Raw genomic sequence first — 20992 nt, 5'->3', positions numbered from 1 at the left:
AAGACCTGAGATGATATGTGGGTGGAACAATATTATTCAGCTGGATCACAAGACAAAGGGACTCTATTGTGCAGAATCTAACTAGCTGTCTGGAAGCTTGCCTTGATTGCATTGTAGGGTGTGACTGCTGTACAGGTTCCCAGGAACAGTCTATTGTTCAAGACCCCTGGCTTGCTTTATTTGTTACTCTGCATTCATTAAGTATGCAAGGAATTCAGGATGGGTTGGAGGGGAAAAGATGGGCGTATTACCTTTCCCTAGGTAGCTTTTGCACTGGTTCAGATTTGCATGATGCACCAGCTTTGACCCATTTGGAATCCCTCCCTCCCCTGTGGTATCAAATGACCACCTATGCATGGGGTTTTGATTGTTTAAGTGCTGTCAAGTCAGTGTCGACTCTTAGCAACCACATAGATAGATTCTCTCCAGGATGATCTGTCTTCAACTTGGCCTTTAAGGTCTCTCAGTGGTGCCTTCATTGCTGTCATAATCGAGTCCATCCACCTTGCCACTGGTTGTCCTCTTCTTCTCTTTCCTTCAACTTCCCTCAGCATTATGGACTCCTCAAGGGAGCTGGATCTTTGTATAATGTGTCCGAAGTATGATAGTTTGAGCCTGGTTTAGGCTTGCTTAGGCATGGGGTTTAGCCTTGCTTAAACCAATGGCCAAAGTTTCCAAGATAGGAGATAGACTGTCTAGTAGCCTTACTGGGCTGTGTTTCTCTGGTGTTTCAGGCAGGGTTCTTTCCCAGTCCTATCTGGAGATGTTGAACCTGGGACCTTAAACAGTGGGGTAAATTAAGAAAACATTAAGAAATAATGAGGGGGTCTCATGATCAGTGAGACTCGCTTTTGATGACACTGTGGAGAGAGCGGGCTTAGCCCGCTCTCCCTGCAGATGATTGCGGCTATAGCCTTGGGCAGCCGGATCAGCCACCCACACAATTTCCGGCTCCGTGACAGAGCCAGCGAGGGCTGGGGGGAGCGGGGGCTGATCATCCCCCGCAAGCTCCAGCATGCCCTGCGCGAGCGCACAGGGCATGCTGGCAAGACCCTCGGAGCTGGGAGGTGGCTTTTCGCCTCCCCTCCCTGGGTCTCCTCGTGAGTAGCCAAGGCGTGGTGCCGCGGCTACTCACGACCAGTTAGCCTGGGTTTGTGGAGCACTTGTTCCACAAACCCAGGCTAAGAGGAGGGCTACCAAAGCGGGTTACCTGCTCGAGAACCACCGGGCTCGGCTGCAAGCCCGGTGGTTCTTACCATCGGGAAAAATCAGGCTAGGCTTTCCTAGCCCAATTTTTCCTGATCGTGAGAATAGCCCCAGTGTGTTAAGAAAACATTGGGAAGAAGAAACAGAGGAAGTGTTGGCAGATTTTCCAAGGGTAGAGTCATGTGTGTCCCATGCAGCTCGCACAGGGCTCTTTTGTTTCCTCCACTTTTTTGCAGTGATACTAGGCCTAACTAGAACATGGCTGGAGTGGCATGGAGAACCTCTTCTTTGTAATCCAGTCCCATACTCTTCCAGTAAAGTCTATAGAACAGGAAGAACCATATGGTTCACCTGAATGTGCTTTTTATTTCTTCACACCAGTGTCACCCCTTGCCTAGGTTATGGGGAAACTACATAATTCAGGCAACTGATGCAACCCCTTTCTACAGACAATACCAGAAGACTGAGGGGCTGCACATAACCATGGTGTAATGGCATCCATGCTGCTTTGCTCCTCTTAATTTTATTGAGGCCTTAATTTTTGAAGATAACCTATCTGGGTTGCCATTTTCTGAGCTTCTTCCCTGTTGACCAGGACCGGGAGAGCAGCTATACCTATGCCCAATGGAAATTTTGACTTTTAAACTTGTCATATCACAATCTGCATCAGTCTCAAAAGAGTTTGCCATGTAGAATGGAGTGGGGGATGGGGGATGGCTTTGCTGTTTAAGAAACAAAAGTTCAAAGACCCCTACTAGATGATATATGGAATGAGTTGCACATTAAACAAATTGTTCTAGTAAGAACAATATATGGAATATATGGAATGAGTTGCACATTAAACAAATTGTTCTAGTACGAACAATATATGGAATATATGGAATGAGTTGCACATTAAACAAATTGTTCTAGTAAGAAGTAATCTGCCTACTTTCCTTTCACTATCCCTACAACTGGACTAAACTCAGTTCAAATAGCTTAGCTGGTCCACAAATTAGACCTCTTGCATCTCAAACATTCACGTGTCCGCTATCTTGGATTGGGGTGGTTGACATCATTATAAACTACACTATTGAGTTGTCCCCGTGTGTCACTCATGACAACTGTACCAAATTTAGTTCAGATCGGTTAGACGGTCCACAAGTTGGCCGATTTGCACCTCAAATGTATGTGTGATTGCCATCTTGAATTAGGTGGATGACATCATCACAGACTACACCATTGAGGTGCCCCTATGTTTCCCTACAACTGTACCCAATTTGGTTCAAATTGGTTCTGGTATTGTGAAGTTGATAGTGGCGCACGCGCGCGCGCACACACACACACACACACACACACAATGTTGGGTGATCTCATAAGCCTACTGGAAAGTCCTATTGTCTCCTAATTATATCAACAATGTCCATTTCAGTATTTTGGCAGTTCTGGAATGTCAGGTCAATGATATTTCACTCTCATGCATGGGTGTAGGGAGACCAACGGCAGCCCAGGTTCACACCACTGCCACAGCCCTAGGCCCGCCCCCTGTGCCAAGACACGTTTGACGTCATACGCAGGGTGCATGGTTAAACCACACCCCCTGCATCTGATGTCAGATGCAGGGGATGTAGCTTAGCTTGCAAATGGGGCCGTGCAGCCCCGTTTGCGAGCAAAGTCCGGCCAGTGCCGCGTTTGCAGCACGGCCGGAGTGGCTCTCCCTTTAGGCAGAGAGAACTGCTCTGGCCATGCTGCAAATGTGGCGCTGGCCAGACTTTGCTCGCGAATGAGGCCACTTGGCCCCATTTGTGAGCTAAGCTACGCCCCCTGCATCTGATGTCAGGTGCAGGGGCATGGCTGGGGTGTGACGCACAGCCCCTGAAGGGCGGCAGCCTGGGTTCTTCACGCAAAGGGGCTTTGCCCATGCTTTCACGTCTTCGCGTAAATAATAATAATAATAATAATAATAATAATAATAATAATAATAATAATAATAATAAAGAATAAATAAATAATTCAATTAAAGGGGGCTCCGCCCCTGTTCTCATGTCTGGTCTATCCCTAATAGGGTTAAGTAAAATATTTTTAATGTTTCTTTTTGAAATCCTTAACTATATCACAACATAATTTTAGAATACCAAAGAGGCTTTATATATGAATATTGGCTATGTCTGTACAACAAGGAGCAAGGGAAAAAAAATGTTCCCATCACTTGATGGAGATTAACTTTTCTTAGGGCTCTGCAAAGATTGGAAACCGAGTAGGACTTAAGAGCATCCTAGAAGAGGATGAAGGATGCCATTAATATGTTCTTCCTTTGAAAGGAATTGATCTAAAGATTTGGGAAACAGCGAAGGGAACTGTGTTTGAGAACAGAGACAAGGCTGAAGTTTTGGAGGCATAGAACATATACTTTTGGGCAAAATGAAAAGAGATGACTCAATGTCTTGTGAGACTGTTGAGAAGATCACTCCTATGAATGAATATCTTTGCTACTAGGCTAGAGAAAAGAGAGAGGGACATTTTATATGTTTGAATGCCTTGGCTGTATTAACAGTTTTCTTTGATAATTGGGCAAACCACTGTTGTGTCACTCCGTTCAAATTGACAAGGTACTAATCATGGTCGCCTTTGTAACTTGTATCAAACAGCAGTCATTTTTGCATGTTTCTTTATTCTGCTCCTTTAAAATTACCTGAAAATAAGGCTATAAATAGCTTTGCCAAGTGTTAAGCCAGTACGGTTGACGTAGTTTTGCACTTCGACAGGAAACACCCACCTGGGCTCCAGGGTTTACTCATTGCCCTTAATGGTCCTGGCGAGCTACCACCTCTCATCCTAACTTACCTCATAGGAATGTTGCCAAGACGAAATGGAAAACATTTATTTTGGGTCGCTGTTGTGGGACCATTATGAACCACTTTGAGTCAGGTTTGGTTTGGTTTTACATGGGCAGTTCAGAACAACCTGTGCTGCTGTGGGCGTCTAACAAACACGTCTGGGGTGCTGCATAAAAGAAATCTTCCATTACTACTTATCCTTGCACAATTGTATTTCGTGACACTAGTGGCATTATTCCCATCATGCAATTGTGCACGGATAGGTAGCGGAGGAGCCATGTTGTGCAGCACCATGGGCATGTCTGTTAGATGCTTGGAGCGGCATGAGTGGTCCTGAGCCGCCCTCGTAAAGCTGTGCAGCTTGTAAGCCAGTGTGAAAACGGTCTATGATGTATTCGCCTGATACCACTTACATTAAGGAAAATATTCTTTATGTATTTTGCATTGCTGCACGTGACCATTACAGTAGAACCTTGTTATTCACAGAACCGCCATTCACGGGTGTCTAATTGACAATTTTTTTCAGTATCCATGGATATAAAAGGGTTAAAACACATGTATCTGTGATTCCTAGAGGGCCAGAAATGACCACAGAGGTCACTTCTGGCCACCATTTTGTCTGCAGGAGCCCAAGAAGAGCCATTTTGTGGCTCATTTCTTTAAATAAACTGCCACCTTTCTCCACGATTTTCCGTAGGGTCTATTTCGCTGATTTGGAGGGCATTCCTGAGCACATGGATGCACGGTACAGTAGACAATTTACATTATTTTCATATTCTTTCATTTTTTTTCCTGTTTGGGGTGGTTTTTAAAAACTCCCCCCCCCCATTTTGGAACCTAACCCGCCCTCTTCCCTAAAGGCATAATGCCTCATTACCCGTGGCTTCATTACTCACAGTGGTAGGCAAGAAATGGAGCCCCTGCAAATAACGAGATTTGCCTGTATTGTTTTTAAATGTGGTAGGTTTTCATGCAGAGCTGCTTATAAGACAAATCCAGCTACTTTCTTAGCTTGGTATAAATATGTAATGCATGTTTGTACTTATGGAGAATGTAAGAAAATTATAATTGAAGTCCTCTTTAATACCACTAAGAAAGCAAAAAATATTTATACCATCATGTTGGAAATATTACTCTTGTATTATCTCTCTTCATCCATGCATCCCACAACTGGTAATATATACTTTACAAATTATTATCAGACATTCCAAATCTACAATGTAGCATGAAGTTCTGCCAATGGCTTGGCAGCTTTTTCATCTAAAACTACACTGAGAAATGGAACCTTAAGCTAAAGCATCAAATTGATACCCCAGTAACAGCCAACTGTTAAATATTTGGCTAAGATGACATCCTCATCAGCCATACCTTCCTGTATCTTAACTGTTGTATCATCTTTGTGTTCATTCATGTTCTTGTACTGTACACACTGGGGAGCATTCAGGTCTACAGAAAATGGGCAGTCACATCAATCAGTCTTTATTACGGTCAACTAGCAAACTCAACATCATTAATAATTAAACAATTAAATTAACAATAAGCAGTAGGATAACAACAAATAATGACAACAATACAATTAGATTGGTCTCTTAGTTGGTAACAATGGCTACTAGTCTGACGGCTGTGGGCCATCTTCAGCCTCAGAGGAATGATGCCTCTGAATACCAGTTGCAGGGGAGCAACCGCAAGAGAGAAGGCATGCCCTCAGCTCTTGCCTGTGGTCTCCCCAGAGGCATCTGGTGGGCCACTGTGTGAAACAGGATGCTGGACTAGATGGGCCTCGTGCCTGATCCAGCAGGCTGTTCTTATGTTCTTACATTAAGATGAATTGACCAATTTTTTAATTAATTTTGCAGACTATATAACAAAATTTAGCAGCATTTAAGGAAATTAAATCATTCTGGTCAGAGAGTAAATATTGAAGGTAAAATAAATCTGAATGGCCTGAATGGCCTGGGGTGGGGGGGAAGGGAGAAATAAAACAGGAATGAATATTCTTCTAAAAATGACAGTAAAGAAGGACAGGAACCAGAGATTCAATGGCACCTATACCACAAAGGCAGAGCTGGGCTGCATACAGGATTTTCTTGTATTTTCCTTCTAATATGGCCGCAGGAAGCACATTGAAATGTGCTAGTTAAAGCTCTTCTGAATTTTGAGACAGTTATTTGATTTAGATATCTTGCTGCCTTGAAATAAAATGTTGGTTACTCAAAAATACATCTCTTGGAAGGCAAGATTTCTCTAATTGCTCTTCCATAGCCATCACCTGTTGTTTAAGTGCTAACTTAGCCTGCTCAAAGCCTGTCACCATAAATGCCTCCTGACTGATGCCATAATAATAAATTTCTGTAGGAGAGATCTTTTCCACATCGTGTTAAAATTATCGACTAATGTCAATGGGACTAATCCAACAGGATTAAAAAAAAAACAAAAAACCCTTAACCAATAAGCAACAATATTTAACCATAACGTTATTCAGTGTCCATTCCGTCATTTGTTTTTCAATGTCTTTGGCTCCAAAACATGGCCTTTTTTGGGAAGAGAAATTGGAGTGATAAACTACATTTCCAGGCTTCAACAGCACACAATAGCCTGGTCAAGTTGCTTATGGAGCATGTAAAAGTAGAGGCAGCCTCAGCACAAAGCAGATAACCAGCTTTAAGGTCATCTCAATAGCTGGTGCCTTAGTTCATTTACCTCTGTGATGCTTCATCAGTTTTATGCATTAGGCAAGCTATTTTAAGAAAGAGAAGAGGAGTCTGTGCACTCCTGCTTCTGCTGATGCTCTCTGCATGTTCTCTTTTCTAGTGTTTGGGACATGCTGACCCACCCACTAGTTTGTGTTATGTAAAGTGGTCCCCTTTTGATTGTTGTTATTAGGTCTGTGCGTGATCAGAAATATTGTATCAGATAATATTTTATAGATATCGATATTGGGTCTTTTGTTTCTTCTAAATATCATTATTGGATTTCCGATCAGAAATCTGACAACTATCGGGGTAGGGGGAGATTCCCATAGAAGTCTATGGAGAAATTAGAAACAAAAAAAACAAAACAGAGAAAAAATAGCTGGACAGACATATAGGAACATAGGAAACTGCCATATACTGAGTCTGACCATAGGTCCATCTAGCTCAGTATTGTCTACACACAGTGGCAGTAGCAAGATAAAAGTGACACTACAGAAGTGAAAAATAGAAGGCACCTAGACTCCAGCAGTGCCTCCCACTGGTGGAGCGAAGGTAATGGCAGACTTTTCCATTACTTTTGCAGTAGGGCTCAGTAATAGCAGACAGAGAGATGCTTAGGAATATAGGAAGCTTCCATATACTGAGTCTGACCATTGGTCCATCTAGCTCAGTATTGTCTACACAGACTGGCAGTGGCTTCTCCAAGGTTGCAGGCAGGAATCTCTCTCAGCCCTATCTTGGAGATGCCAGGGAGGGAACTTGGAACCTTCTGCTCTTCCCAGAGTGGCTCCATCCCCTGAAGGGAATATATTACAGTGCTCACACATCAAGTCTCCCATTCATTTGCAACCAGCACGGACCCTGCTTTTCTAAGGGGACAAGTCATATTTGCTACCACAAGACCAGCTTTCCTCTCCCTATAGTCCAGGATGGCAGGACTCTAATTACTTTCAGTTAAATTTGTCCTATTTATTTATTTATTTATTTGTTTGTTTATTTATTTATTTATTTATTTATTTATTTACACAATGCAGAAATTGTACTCGCATCCAAGAATCGTGGCAAAAGTGATATCACCTATGAGAATCACAGGGGAAGTGATTTAACATCCAAGAATCTACCACTTGCTCTTTAAACTGGTAAGTAAAAAATAAATTAAGAATAGTCTTAAAACAAACAAACAAATGAACAAACAAATGCATGGCCAGGCAAATAGATGAAGAAGATTTTCCAAGCCATGATTGCGGCAGAAATGTGGACTCCCATTTTGTATTTCTGCCACCATTTTGTGCTCCGATAGTCTGATATTATTTCTGATATTTGACCCAATATTCCAGATACCTTATTAGCTAATTCTGATTCAATATAGACTTCCCTATATCAGTTCATTGTCTTCCATAGTATTCTGCAGTTTTGGAATGCTAAGGATATCTGCCATCTCTTTCAAATCTAGTTTTGTTTTCCAATATGTTCAGAATTTAGTTTGACTATTGTGTGGAAGTCAGTACTGCAATGTATGCATTGAAAATTGCACTGGATTTGAAGTTCAATGAAAAGACACATCTTGAAGTATGGGCTCATTTTGTATAATTATATCAGGGAATGAATAGAAGAAGATTAGGAGTAGAAATGCCTGTTCATCATTATAAGAATAGTATGGGTTGATGAATTTAGTAGAATATAGATTAATTTTTATACAAAGTTTTTGGGTATGAAATTATTTGCTTTGATATTTTTAAGGAAGGGGGGGGGAACCCCAACAGGATACCAAACAAAGTAGAGCAGGGAGTGGGAGAGGGCTGGGGAGGGGGGGTGATAACTAAGGCAAGACGGAGATGGAGGAGTACAGAGAGCAGCATCTTGATCTGATGCAGCTATTGTTATAGTAATGTCTATTTAGTAGTGATTTTCCATTTAGTGTTTCCATATCACTGGAGAACTGGAAAGTGTCTCTCTGAATCCAGATGGAAATAGAAGTGTCTGGTTTATTTACTAGCTGGTAAATATATCATGCTAGCTTAACCCACGCAGAGCATCTGCACGCTAGTACTTGGTTGCTCCCCTTACCCCCACCCTGCCACAGCCTGCTCACCTGAGCTGCACTCCTGTTCCTCCTCCTCCATCCCATTGCTTCCACGCCCCTCATCCCCTAACCCCTCTTGGTTGCTCCTCCATCCCATTGCTCCACCCCCCTCACCCCTCTTGGTCCCAACTGCAGCATTGCTGGTGCCCATTGGCCAAGCTGCAGCCTCTTAACCCTACAGACCTCCCCACCCTCACCCGTGCCCCACTCTTGCTCCTTCCTGCAGGAGTAGCAGCAGCAATTGACTGGGCCCTTCCTTACTGCCGCTGCCACCAGGGCTGCTCGTTCCCCTCAGGACACTGACAGGCTTGAGCCCATCCTTCGCCTCCCTCCCTCTGCCAATGGCCTCTGTAGCTCTGAGCAGTGGTGATGGTTGACCAGGCCCTTCCTCGCTGCCGCTGCTGCCACCAGGGACACTCATTCCCCTCAGGCAACTGACAGGTCCAGGCCCGTCCCACACCCTTCCTTATTTCTCTCCCCCACTTCTTTTTCTCTCCCCTCCACTTGTTCTTCCCCTCTGTCTTTCTTCCCCTCCCTTCTTGCTCTCTCTTCCTTCCCGAGTTAACAGATCTTGTTCATCTTGTTTCCTGATCTAATTCGCACAGTGGCAGGCTCATCCCTCCCTCACAATCCCTCTCTTTCCAGACCTCTGCCCACTATCCTTTTATATAGAGAGATTCTTCTCTCTAAAATCTTCCCACCAGTAATATTTGCATTCCAACTGACCTTAACCATCACAGGCCCTTCTTCCCTATCTGCATATGGAATTCCCAGTGCCCAATCACCAAGGTCCTCCTGCTCTGTTACTTCTGATTGCTAAAATACTGTGTGGGCGGGGCTTTCCACATTTGCCACAGACCACCTAAGCCCTTTAGATAGACTAGCTGGCCCTGCCCAAAACATCTGTGTGCTAGGACTTTTTGCTCTCCTTAAAGTCCCGCCACAGCCCCAGCGTTATTGCTCAGTGTCAGTCACCCTACTTGCAGCCACCCTGCTCGCAGTCACCCCCTCTCTTTCCCTCCACCACTTTCAGCCATCCCCTCTCCTCCACTCACAGCCACCGCTTCACTCCCCCACTCGCGGCCACCCCTCTCCTCCCCACCACCACTCACACCACCCCTCTCCTCCCCACCACCTCTCAGCCACCCCACTCACATTCACCCCTCTCCTCCACTCCCCCACTTTCAGCCACCCCACTCACAGGCACTCCTCTCTTCCACTTTCTCAGCACACCCAACCACTGCTCACTCCCGCAGCTCCAACTGCTGGCCTCTGACGCCCTGCCAGGTCTCCTCACAAGGAAGATGACCAAGCCGTGGCAGGAGAGAGTACCACCCTGATGGGAAGCCCCAGCTTTGCCATCCTCCTTGTAAGGAGAATCAGTGAGGTATCAGAGGCCGGCGATTGAAGGAATGAGTGATGTCGCTGCTCTTCAACCCTCCTGCTGCTCCTTGGCAGCAGCTGCCCCTCCATCTGCTCCTCAGCCGCCTCCTCCTTGCCCCCCCCCCCAGTGTTGTCAGAACTCTCGTGAGATGTGCCACGTACCACGGGATTTGTTACATATGTCCTAAGGCTTTTTAATATAAAGAAGATAGATGCATGCCCTAAGTGTCAGAGTCTGTGGTGGCCCAGAGCGAGTGGTAGTGTAGTGCACATAGGGTGCCAACCACCCCCATGGGTTTCTAACCCATGGGGTACAGGGTTCTGTTGTTTCAGAGGTATTCTGAGTGTGGATTCTATGATAGCTAATGAGATTTTCAATGAAACACCATGAATCCACTATAATTTGCTATCATAGAATCCACACTCAGAATACCTCTGAAACAACAGAACCCTGTACCCCATGGGTTAGAAACCCATGGGGGTGGTTGGCACCCTATGTGCACTACACTACCACTCGCTCTGGGCCACCAGAGCACCCCCCAAGTGCACTTATGGGGTTGCTGAAAGCTCCATGCATACCCTATGAGGAAAAACCTTAAAGACGCGTAAACTTTAACAATTCCCCCAAAATCAGCCCTCTGCCCAAATCCTTTGAAAAAATTCAGGTAGCTTCCTTGACCCTACCTGGCACTACCACCAACCCCACACTGCTCTAGGCCACCCCTTTGCCCCCCGTGTGAAGCTATACATTTGCTGACACCTCAATGCTTCTCTATGGGGAAAAACCTTAAAGACGTGTAAACTTTAACAATTCCCCAAAAATCAGCCCTCTGCCCAAATCCTTTGAAAAAATTCAGGTAGCTTCCTTGACCCTACCTGGCACTACCACCAACCCCACACTGCTCTAAGCCACCCCTTTGCCCCCCGTGTGAAGCTATACATTTGCTGACACCTCAATGCTTCTCTATGGGGAAAAACCTTAAAGACACGTAAACTTCAACAATTCCCCCAAAATCAGCCCTTTGCCCAATCCCCCTGAAATTTGGGTGGTAGCCTCCAACCATTGGGCACTACCACCCCACCCCACTATTTTGCCCCTGGGACCCCTTTTTCATACCCGAATTGATTCAGATTCGGATTTAATCCGAATCCAACCCGAATCAGGGGTGATTCGGGTAGCCCAGATTCGGGCACAGAACAGAACGGGTGTGATTTGGTTTAGGTCCCGAACCAAATCACCGAAAACCCAAATTGCACACCCCTACTAAACAGTGTGCGGCTTCACATAATCGCCACCAAGTTTGAAAGCTGGAACCTGAGGTTCCTGGCAAGCACATGCTCCCAGTGGGCGTGTCATGCAAATCCACCAACTGGCGGATTCTAGCACATCTGCCTGAGAGTCTACTGACTTTCCCCACCCATCTGGAACCAAGATTTGGGTAGAGAAAGATTTGGGTAGAGAAAGATGGTAGAATCCCAGAAAGATGGGCTGGGAACCACCTTTTGGCTGGTTGGCATAACACACCTGCCAGGAGTGCATGCAGACTTGGTGGCAATCATGTGGAGCCACCCAGTATGTGGGAGATGCAGTCTACTAATGAGTGCAGGGAAAGAAGGGAGGTTGCAAAGCAGCCCTTCCTCCTCTTTCTGGCCTCTTGCAAAGGCTTGCAAGAATCAGATCCAACCCTTGTAAGCCTTTGCAGAGTGTGGGGAGGGAAGGGAAGTTGCCAGTGCTGTTGGAAGAGAAAAATATGGTCACGCCCTTCCCCTCTAGTAATGGACCAGAGAAGGATACAACATTGTGATGCTGCTTCCTTTCCCGGGGCATTGTGGACCATTTGCTAGTGGGGGAAATCTTGAAACGCCACTGCTTACTGCAGCAGTTAGGATTGAAGAGAAGAACTTAAAAAGGGAGTCTGCTGTTCCCCCTCAGGTAAACCCTACCAGTTTGGTACAATATAATATTTTATTGTATCATTTTATTGAGCAACATTTCATCGGATACAATCTGATAAAAAATTACCTGGTAGACCCGGCATGTTGCAGACTCTCAATGGCCTGAAGTGATTCACAGTCCTAATTTTTACAGTCATATTCACCATTTGTAAGAAATTATCAAAAGAATACAACTAGCACAAAAAATGAATTAAAAGAAATTTTAAAATGGGGAATAGAGCCAATACAAAAGGTAGGGTGCCAACAGGATTTTGGGGGCCCAGTTCACTATAGGTAGATTGCCCCCCACTCTGCAAATTATTGACAACTGCCTGGTGGACTTCTGCCTCCACCCTCAGCATACAGAGCATTTCAAGCAGCTCTTCCTGCCCCAGACTTTGCTCCCACCTCCCCGACCAAGATTGCCGGTCTACAGGGCTGTCCTTAGAGCCCTGGCGGGGTGCGGGGCCTGGGGCAAATCAGCCAGTGTGGGGCCCCCTTCCAGTTAACTCTAATGGGGGTTAAAAGAGTGGAGCCTGGGGCAGTCGCCCTGCTTGCCACGCCCTAAGGATAGCCCTGCCTGTCTGCCTCCCCTTCCTCTGTCTCTTCTTTGCTTTCCAGTGGGAAGGGGGGCTACCTTCTCCAGCAGCATTCTTGTCCTCTGCTCCAGCTTCCCCTCTTCCTTTGAAAAGGAGCACTGAAGAGGAAGTGTATTTAGGTCAATAGAGTGTTGGCCTGGAACATCTCCAGAGAGTTTGTTGAAGACAAGTTGACTTCCTCGCAGGGTGAGAGCGAGCAGAAGGACCAGCAGTGGACAAGCACGTGGGATGGCATCTCCTCAGCTAGGCCCCTTGCTGTTTCCAGGCCTGTGGTCGAAGAGGCTCTGTTCTTCCCCAATATTGTTGGTCCTGAGAAAGTATATATTTTTCTGATTTGTTTGTCCAAGAGTTTCTAGTCTCCAATGTGGCAACCTGGAAAACCAGGTTCCATGTTTTAGTCCAAGTTTGGCTCTCTGTTGGAGTTTCTTTAGAGTACTATTTGCTTGTAAGATTAGCTTTTACTGCCATATGTAGATTTAAGGACCACCTTGCTCAATAGTTGAATATATTAGATATGACTCTGCTCCACAATTGCCTTTGCACCAGTGCGATTCAGCATCCTTAAGTACATTTGCTCTTGTTGGAACTGCAGAGTACATTTTCTGATGAAATCTCAGATTGTAGTTGTTTGGCTTGCTAATTTTAAATGGGTAGCAAAATAACCAAGAGCATCTGTTCATATTTCAATTGAGACAGATCTGCATTAAGATGATATTCTACAGGCCAAGGAATTGTGGAAAAGCTGCCAATTCTGCTGATATAAATTTCTGGGATTGTATATACTTCCATCATTGAGAACAACAACAAATGCATTGTGCTTGCTTATATTCTGAATAGGAAGAGTGTTTTCTTTCTTTCTTTTTTAGCACCTTGAAACCACTTGTGCATTTTGTTTTTTTCCCTGTTTTGTTTTTGGCCCGAATCCGAAACACCCCAATTTTGTTCTTTGTTCAAAATTGCAAAATCCAGATACAAAACGTTTTGGATTTTAAAAAATGGCCCCAGGGAAAAACTAGTGGGTGGGGGTGGTAGTGCCCAATGGGTGGAAACTGCCACCCAAATTTCAGAGGAAATGGGCAAAGGGCTGGGTTTTGGTGAATTTTTGAAGAATAGAATTTTTCACTTAGGGAAGAATTGTGGTTTTAGCAAAAGTATAGCTTCATGTTGGGGGGAAAGGGGTGGCCCAGAGCAGAGCAGGGTGGGTAGTAGTGCCCAGTGGGGGTAAGGAAGTTGCCAGAATTATTTCAAAGGAATTGGGCAGAAGGCTGATTTTTAAAGATGTAATGGAGTTTGTATGTCTGTAAAGTTCTTCCCCATAGGGAATGATGGGCCTCCATAATTCCTGCCCCATAACTGCACTTGGGGGGCACCAGGGTGGCCCAGAGCGAGTGGTGGTGTAGACCACATAGGGTGCTAACCACCCCCATGGCTTGCTAACCCATGGGGTACTGGATTCCGTTGTTTCTGAGATGTTTTGAGTGTAGATTCAGATTCTCTGGTAGCATATGAGAGTGGATTCATGGTTTGTCATTGAAAATCTCATATGCTACCAGAGAATCTACACTCGTTAGCAACCCATGGGGGCGATTGGCACCCTATGTGCACTACACCACCACTCACTCCTGGCCACCCCAGTGCCCCCCAGGTGGAGTTATGGGTCTGCTTAAACCATTATTCCCGGGGGGGGGGGACCTTAAAGAAGTGTAAACTTCCAATTCCTAAGAAATCAGCCCTTTGCCCTATTCCTTTGGAATCTGGGTTGTGGCAGGCACCCCTTGGGGCACTGCCACCCAACCCACTGTTTTGCCCCTCAGGCCCCCTTTCTGCCCCGAATCTGCCCCAAAGACATTTCAACTTCATAAACTCTTTAAAAATCAGCCCCTTTCCCAATTCCTTTGGAATCTGGGTGGCAGCAGGCACCCATTGGGGCACTACCACCTGAACCACTCTTCTGCCCCTAAAGCCCCCTTCATGCCCCCAATCCACCCCAAATAACATCAACATCACACATCAACAACAGCAGAGCTTTGGAAAAAATCAGGCAGATTTCCAAAGGTCATGCACATCCACATCCCCCCCGCCCGAAATGCAATTGATCTACACACAGCAGTGTGAAACAACAACAATGAAATGCACACTGCCCCACTGGCCAATGAGGGTAAAATTTACCCTTAAATTTGCTTAAAAGGAATAAGGAGGCAATTGCCAGCAGATCAGCCCATGCTTTTGCTGGCCAATCTGCGGGCTGGAAGGGCTGGAAATTCAAACAGATGTCAAAACTAAAAATGGAGACTGAAGGAGAAAGACTTTCTGTGATTGCAAAATGGAGTTCCAAAACAGCCGAAACAACAAAACATTTTGTATCCAAAACAGGGACGTTTTGTTTTGGCTACAAAATTTTCTGTTTTGATCATCGGGTGTTTTGTTTTGGCTACAAAACAGCCGAAATGGCCTGTTTTGTTCACAAAACATTTTGTATCCGAAACGAAACACACATCCCTAGAAACCAGCAGTTTCCCCCCAGAGACATTTATATTTGGTGATCAAACTACTAATATTTCCTGTTACTTCATGGGAGGATCAATACTGGGTAAAATGTGATTTTACTGCCATATGTAGATTTAAGGACCACCTTGCTCAATAGTTGAATATATTAGATATGACTCTGCTCCACAATTGCCTTTGTACCAATGCGATCCAGCATTCATAATTGTGTTGCTTCAAATATGGGGTCTGTATTCTTTAAATAGCAATAGCAATAGCAATAGCAATAGCACTTACATTTATATGCCGCTCTATAGCCGGAGCTCTCTAAGCGGTTTACAATGATTTAGCATATTGCCCCTGACATTCTGGGTACTCATTTTACCGACCTCGGAAGGATGGAAGGCTGAGTCAACCTTGAGACCCTGGTCAGGATCGAACTTGTAACCTTCTGGTTACAGGGCGGCAGTCTTACTACTGCACCACCAGGGGCTCTTTTGTACCTGAATAGTTTCACACATCCTTAGATAAGGCCTGTATGGAGCCATTGTATTGAAGGTTATGTTATTGGTCTAATGTTGAAGACCTATGCTCAGGCAATATGTGTGGCAAGTGATTCTTTTCTGCCCATATTGTGGATAAGCTGCTTGGAACGGTGAGGCCTACCACCTGTTCTCTTGACCCTTGACCAACATGGCTTATACTATCTGGCAGGGGAATTGTTGTAGAGGACCTGGTAGATAATATAATTGCTTCTTTGTGGGAGGGCAGGATGCCTTCCTGCCTTAAGGAGGCAATCATTAGACCTCTTCTGAAGAAACCTGCATTGGATCCCTCAGAGTTAAGCAGCTATAGGCCTGTCACCAAGCTTCTGTGGTTGGGCAAGGTAATTGAGAGGGTGGTGGCCTCCTAGCTCCAGACAATCATGGAGGAAACTAAATATCCAGACCCATTTCAAATTGGTTTTTGGCAGGCTATGGGGTGGAGACTGCCTTGGCCGGCCTGATGGATGATCTCCAATCAGGAATTGACAGAGGGAATGTGACTCTGTTGGTCCTTCTGGATCTCTCAGCAGCTTTCCATACTATCAACCATAGTCTGGAGAGCCTGAGGGCACTGGAGGCACTGCTTTGCAGTGGTTCTGCTCCTACTTCTTGGGCAGATTCCAGATGGTGTCTCTTGGAAACTGTTGTTCTTCAAAATGTGAACTTTTATATTGCACCCCCCTAGGCTCCATACTGTCTCCAAAGCTTTTTAACAGCTACATGAATCGGTTGGGAGAGATCTTGAGGGGATTTGGTGCAGGGTATTATCAGTATGCTGATGACAGCCAGATATATTTCTCCATATCAACATCATCAGGAGAAGGCATAACTTCCTTAAATGCCTTTCTGGAGGCAGTGATGGGCTAGATGAGGGATAACAAACTGAGGCTGAATCCAAATAAGACGGAGGTACTTATTGTGTGGGGTTGGAACCCAGGAGACAATTTTGATCTGCTGGTTCTAGATGGCATCACACTTCCCTGGAAGGAACAGGTACGCAGTCTGGGATGCTTCTGGATCCAAATCTTTCCTTGGTGTCTCAGGTTGAGGCAGTGGCCAGAGGTACTTTCTATCAACTTCAGCTGATACATCAGATGTGTCCATTTCTTCTGATAAACAACCTCAGAACAGTGGTACATATGCTGGTAATCTCCAGACTTGACTACAGCAATGCACTCTATGTGGGGCTGCCTTTTACATAGTCCAGAAACTGCAGTTGGTACAGAATGTGGCAGCCTGGTTGGTCTCTGGGTCATCTCAAAGACACCATATTATTCCTATATTAAAAGAACTACAGCACCTACCAATAGTTTCTGGACAAAATGCAAGGTGCTGGTTATAACCTATAAAGCCCTAAACAGCTTAGGCCCTGGGTATCAAAGAGAATGTGTAGCCACCATCTGTGTAGCCACCAGCTCATCTGGTGGCTACATAGGGACAGCGCCCACATCCTCCCAGGAAAGAGTGGAAGTACCCTTTGTTTATCCATTTCTGGGTCATGCTAGAATATGATGGAACATTGGAAACTAGCTTTTATATGCATATCAGTTATTATTTGATATTTGTGATATTGAGGGTCAGGTGGGGTCAGTGGTATAGGGAGCTTGCCAGCGTCTGTGGGATGAACTTGACTGGTGGTCCCCTGCCCCTGTGGTAATGTGTGTGTGTGTGTGTTAGCACGCATTGGCCACACCACTGCATTTGTCATCGGGGTGTGTGGTCACCAGCAGAAAGATAGGAGAGGTGCTTGTTTGCCTGCTGCATTCGGTGCCTCGTTTGCACGCTGTTGGAGTTAGGACAGATGTGCTCTTTCTCTGCCTGACCAAACCCCAGTGGTGCACAAGGGTGGTTCGCACTTTTTGACTTCTTATTGCAGGCCTCTGTACACATGACATGCAATTCCGAAGGCTCTCTCAGCCTTCAGGAGCAGTTATTTGGAGGAAGCAGAAGGAGGAGTTGCAGTGGGAAGGAGAGGCTATGGCTTCATAGGTCATATACCATACTATGGCTCCATGTATCAGCCATGTCCTTATATGAACATTTGCATCTTGTTCCTATGGTTGTGTGTTTAGCTGGTTTGAATACTGTGAATTAGTGGTCAAGGCTTGACCAAAAGAAAATATTAATGTTTTTTTATTGATTGTGGTTGGTTCTCTCTGAATGGGTAATTGATCTTCAGGGCTAGGGTCCCTGAGTGATCAGCAGGGGTGTGTGTGTTTGTGTAACTAAACAGCAGTATGGAGTTTTAATGGACAGTGGTGGGAAAGGAAGAAAGAAAGAGAACTAAGAGTTTCTAGCTGCAACTGAGGGTGAAGCCTGTGAAAAGTGTTCTCTAAGGATCCAATGCCTGCTGAAGGAATATCTATTTGCTTCCAGTATGCTGTGTTTGTATATGTATTTTTAAAAGTAAATATTATAAAGATACCATAAGTCTTCAGTGCCCACTCATCCTAAGGAAACAAAGCCTGTAGTGCTTCTCCGGAACTTCTCTCTGAAACGCTGAAGTGGGTGAGCACATAACAGTATGTTAAAACACCAATAAATGTTAGTCACCATTTAGTCACCAACAGTCACCTCCAGTGACTGTTGCTGTTGTCTATTTTATGTTTCTTTTCTGATTGTGAGCCCTTCGGGGACAGGGTTCCATCTTATTTGTTTGTTATTTCTCCGTGTAAACCTCCCTGAGCCATTCTTGGAAGGGCGGTATAGAAATCAAATGAATGAATGAATGAATGGTGGGTCTCATATATAGATTTCTCATTCGGAAGTTAAGAAATTTCTGTTTCCTATAAAAGCCAGTTCAGAATTCTGCTGTGATCAAAGAATGCTAAGCATGCTGCGGAGCAGTGCCTTAAAAGTTCTGCCCAGTTGTTTAGAAGATCCACCCCACAATTTGATATTTAATTGTTCATTTGATAAATAATTCATGGCAGCATATCCAAGGAGCTAAAGAGCAGCAGAACAATCTTCTGAACAGCACAGGGATAAGTTTCTCCCTTCAGCTTCACCATCTTGCTGCTTTTTGCTTGTCTCTTCTGATTGCAGATACCTGGCCACGGTGAACACTGTGTTTGTTTCCATGTGCGTATAACTGGATTTAACCTCATGTGACTGGATCTGCTCATGGAAGATTAGATGACAAATCCTGTTGGGCAAATCTAAACCAGATCTGATGTAATCATTATTGTGAATGCATCCCTTGATTGACTGTAATGATGATGGCCAAGGCTCTGTATTCCCACATAGATTTGTGTGTACATATCAGTATTTGCAAACATAGGTATTCAAAAAGAGCTAGACATTGCCAGTTGGATCTTCCTTGATGTACTGTCCTAAAAGACGTTGGTGCAGTGGGATCTAGTTCACCAAAAGGTAACTATTGGAGAGAACCCAACTCCCAGTATTAAAATTGAATCAAAATATATAAAATTTGATGGTCAAAAAACCTGCCAGGTTAAGACTATTTCATTTGGCCCAAGCTCCATAAAGCCAGGAAATTTGAGCCTAAGGCTGATGCCTTAACAAACATGCCACGTGATCAGTAATGAAGTGCAATGTCACAAATTGTACTCACTTCCAACTTGTCCTCCAGGAACCCACACTTTTCCTTGGTCTTTGGGGCCCAAATCAAAATGGGGAGGGTGGAGTGCCTGGCGTTGGCAAAGATGCCCCAGTCATCCTGTACTGCCTTATGAAGCATCTGTACTATAATGGGCTTTCTTGTATTGCTGCAGGCTTCCAGAGTAAGAAACCTGAACACTTGCATCATTCAGCACAGGAGCTTCAAGGCTTGGGCGATGTGGTTAGCCTGCTGGAGCATTATGGCAAGCGACCCTGCCTGGGGCACGGTGTGACCCTCTTCACCTACTGGCACAGCATTCTCCTTCTTCTTCTTTTACTACAACAACAACAACAACAACACTGTTTTTCAACAAAGTTTCCAAAGCGGTTTACATAGAAAAAGAATAAAATAAATAAGATGGTTCCCTGTCCCAAAGGGACTCGTAATTGAAAAAGAAATATAAGACAAGAGTCACTGGCAAGAGTCACTGGAGGGATGTTGGGCTAGGGTTGGATAGGGCCAGTTGCTCCCCCCCTGCTAAATATAAGACAAGCACCACTTTGAAAGCTGCCTCTTTGCCAACTTAGCAGGAGTCTTTTTCATCCCCCCACTCTGGTGGGTCAGCTATGAACTGCCAGATGCGTTGGCAAACTTACAAACAGACAGTAGCCCTCTCTTGCTATTTGGATCTACCATCTCGATATTCCGATGTACACTGCCTCTGCACATGGTTGTTCCCATGGATTCATTCATTCGATTTCAAAAAGCATTCCTGTTACAAATACTCAAGGTGGAATACAAACAATCTTAACAATAAATTGACAAGTTAGAAAACACTCATAAAACCATAAAAAGCTAGGCTTTTTAAAATTACGGCAGAAACAGTTTGCAATTACAGTTTAGACAAAGCTTTCATATCAGCTCAGGATAGATGTAAAAGTAGGTGGAAACATTCAGGTTTTCCTTGGTTAGAAGAGAAGAGATTGGGAGGAGGAGGTTGCCAAATGGCTCCCATGGGTAGAACATCAGCACAATCCCCAAGAAGGCCCACTCAAGGGTGTCCAGGCGGAGTTGATCTTAAAAATGCAACCCAAACCTCTGGCAACTCAAGAGGATTTTTTAAATGCGTGCTCTGCAACCCTACACTGTGCTACACTGACTTGACTACTTTAGTGCCAGCAGGCAACTTAAGCTCAGCAAAATCCAGGTATATTTGTGTTTTTAGAAAATGTATTTCCGTCCCACCTTTCTTCCATCACAGAACTCAGTGTAGTGGCTGGCATCCTGACAGTGTGCTTGTGCAATGGACAAAGTTGCACAAGCAGATCACATGGCTGTGCTAAATCACAGGGATTCTTGACATTGCACTGTTGTGCAAAATGTTCATGCAAACCTGTTTGGGGCTGGCGCGACATAAGCCTGGAATGCAAGCTCCAGACTTAGTCCAACACAGTCTTGTGCAAGTGCAATGTCCTTGCGCAAGAGCACCATTAGACACTCAGGGCAGATTGTCAACCAATGCACATGAGTCCCAGGTGCTGAGTGCAGTGACTTAGCTCCATACACCGTTCCCTCTAAGGTGTGCACATGTGCGCGTGCACACAAGTTTTTTTGATGTCTGCTTAGTAAATTTTAGATCCCACTCAGATTGAATCAGGAAGGCTCCACTCTGATTGCATGTGCACA

At 44.9% G+C, this 20992-nt stretch overlaps 1 long non-coding RNA gene across 2 annotated transcripts in view; it reads left to right on the top strand.

The window, feature by feature from the left end:
• LOC128346671 (uncharacterized) overlaps positions 1-19729 on the top strand; it is a 54513-nt gene extending 34784 nt beyond the window's left edge. For both annotated transcript variants that reach the window (XR_008317119.1, XR_008317118.1), the window contains 4 exons: positions 4720-4767; positions 7750-7854; positions 18790-19116; positions 19479-19729. This is a non-coding gene — a long non-coding RNA (uncharacterized LOC128346671). The remainder of the gene's footprint in view (positions 1-4719; positions 4768-7749; positions 7855-18789; positions 19117-19478) is intronic.
• The last annotated feature ends 1263 nt before the right edge of the window (positions 19730-20992 follow it).

This window comes from Hemicordylus capensis, chromosome 2, assembly GCF_027244095.1.
Source record: "Hemicordylus capensis ecotype Gifberg chromosome 2, rHemCap1.1.pri, whole genome shotgun sequence".
Classification (NCBI taxonomy): Eukaryota; Metazoa; Chordata; class Lepidosauria; order Squamata; family Cordylidae; genus Hemicordylus; species Hemicordylus capensis.
Note: the sequence above shows the minus strand (reverse complement) of the source record. Positions and strands in the feature narration are given on the sequence as shown.